The 2,204-nt window shown below is 46.4% G+C and overlaps 1 long non-coding RNA gene across 1 annotated transcript; it reads left to right on the forward strand.

Annotated features, from left to right (window-relative positions):
- The first annotated feature begins 161 nt into the window (after positions 1-161).
- Positions 162-1,661, forward strand: LOC122547379. The gene is made up of 2 exons (XR_006310987.1): positions 162-493; positions 1,617-1,661. It is a non-coding gene; the product is annotated as an uncharacterized LOC122547379 (long non-coding RNA).
- Positions 1,662-2,204: the final 543 nt, after the last annotated feature.

Here is a 2,204-nt window from a genome sequence, read left to right on the forward strand (position 1 = left end):
ATGCTTTCCCTTTCCATCCCTGCCTCCCATTACCTTTTCCCTCTCCCTCCCCCTCCTCCCCGCCTCCTTTGCCCTTCCCTCACCTCCCTTTCTCTCCCCATCCCTGCTTCCCTTCCCACCTTCCTTTCCCTTTCCCTCCCCCTCCTGCCTCCACTCTCCTCCCAGCCTCCAGCTGCCAAGACAATGATGGAGATGTTGGGTGTACACTGGAGGTGTTGTGGATTGTTGTCTGCTATGAACATGGATTGGAGGGGGGTAAAAGGATTGGAGGGACAGATTGGTCTCGACTTAGTTGAATGATAGAACAGGCTCAAGAGACTGAGTGGCCATCTCCTGTTCCTTGATTCCTGTTGGGAATGGGGTTGAAGGATCACAATTGGAATTGCCTATGCCCAGACTGTGTTACTAACTGTGCCCTCTCCATTGACAGTACTCTGAGAAGGAAGACAAGTATGAAGATGAAATCAAGATTCTAACTGACAAGCTGAAGGAGGTAGGTGCTGAATTGTTCACAATGAGCTGCTTAAATTTAATGCCACACCTGTTTTGGGTTCATAAAACAATGCTGCCTTACGTGAGTGAGTGAATTCTCCCCACAGGAACACTGTCTCAATCTTTCATTCCTTTCCTTTCAGCCAATCCTGGGTAATTAGTAAGGCCTCGGGTGGTGCAGTTATCTGTCAGAGACACAAACGTTTCCAAATGTTTACAGTTCCTGTCTGCACAATGTTTATTCTGTTTCTTTCCTTTCCATCCCCCTGCTAAGCTTTCAGAGTGTGCAATTAGACTGTAAGTGAAAGGTTTAGATGGGAATGTGGGGCAGGAGTTTTCGGTGATCTGCAGAATTTGTCTGAAGTATTTTACAAACTTGTAGAATACCTTTCGCGCTGGGCTGTTAGAATTAGCATCTCTCTGTGTTGAGGTCATTACTTTGCCTGCGATATTGGGTCTGGTTCAAAGTGTAACCAGCAGCAGTGTAGTTAGGAACCTAGGGGATATTACAGACCCTGAAGAAGGGCTCATGCCAGAAACGTCGATTCTCCCGCTCCTTGGATGCTGCCTGACCTGCTGTGCTTTTCCAGCAACACATTTTCAGCTCAGATCTCCAGCGTCTGCAGTCCTCACTTTCTCCTAGATTACAGACCCACAAAGAGGTCAGACTGACTGTGTGGAGTTTGCACGTTCTCCCCGTGTCTGCGTGGGTTTCCTCCGGGTGCTCCGGTTTCCTCCCACAGTCCAAAGATGTGCAGGTCAGGTGAATTGGCCATGCTAAATTGCCCCTAGTGTTAGGTTAGGGGTATGGGTGGGTTGTGCTTCGGCAGGGCGGTGTGGACTTGTTGGGCTGAATGGCCTGTTTCCACACTGTAAGTAATCTAATCTAATCTGTGAAAGATTAACCCTGAATGTCCCAAACTAATTAATCCAACTTCCTGGGTACATGTCTAGTGTCTGCTTTTGAGTTTGGCCTGACTTCAATTAAACATGTTCTCTTTCTGACTTATCTCCAAAGTAGATTAGATTGATTTTAGTCACAGTTGCTTATTGCTAATTTACTTTCCCTCTCTGCCATTTGATTTTATTTTAATGGTCCTGTTGATCTGGCTTCTGATTCTCAGGCAGAAACCCGTGCAGAGTTTGCTGAAAGGACTGTTGCCAAACTGGAAAAGACCATCGATGACCTGGAAGGTACGAGATTGCATGTCGATTCCACTAGGCCAATTGTTTGGTTTGTCTGTGTCTCTTGGTTTCTATGTCCCGCTAACTCTCTGTCTCCTCCATCTGTCATTCTTTCTCTCTTTGGTCTGCAACTTGGACCTTGTTTTATATAAACCTCGAATAGGGGGTTAAGTGCTTAAGTTAAGCAGGAAGCCAGAGGATCATCTGCCGAGATTAAGCCCATCCGTGTGGAATGCCAGGTAGAGAACAGGAGCTGTAAGAAGTGATTTTATTTTTCCGATGAGCACTCCATTTAAGAGGTGCTGGAAGAAGTCTTGTTCTTGTATTCAATCACTTTTTAAAAACCCAACTGTGTATGTTTTAGTCCTTATTTGAACTATTGTGACCCTTCCTCCCTTGTCGCCTGGGAGTTGAAGGACTTGGCTGTGAGTTACTGACCTTGATGCAATGTTCAGCCTGTCCCTTGACGACTCAAGTTGCCCATCCGAGTTTTCCCACACTGACTCCTGGAAACTTTTCTCAAGGGT

Source organism: Chiloscyllium plagiosum, unplaced genomic scaffold (assembly GCF_004010195.1).
Source record: "Chiloscyllium plagiosum isolate BGI_BamShark_2017 unplaced genomic scaffold, ASM401019v2 scaf_4766, whole genome shotgun sequence".
NCBI lineage: Eukaryota > Metazoa > Chordata > Chondrichthyes > Orectolobiformes > Hemiscylliidae > Chiloscyllium > Chiloscyllium plagiosum.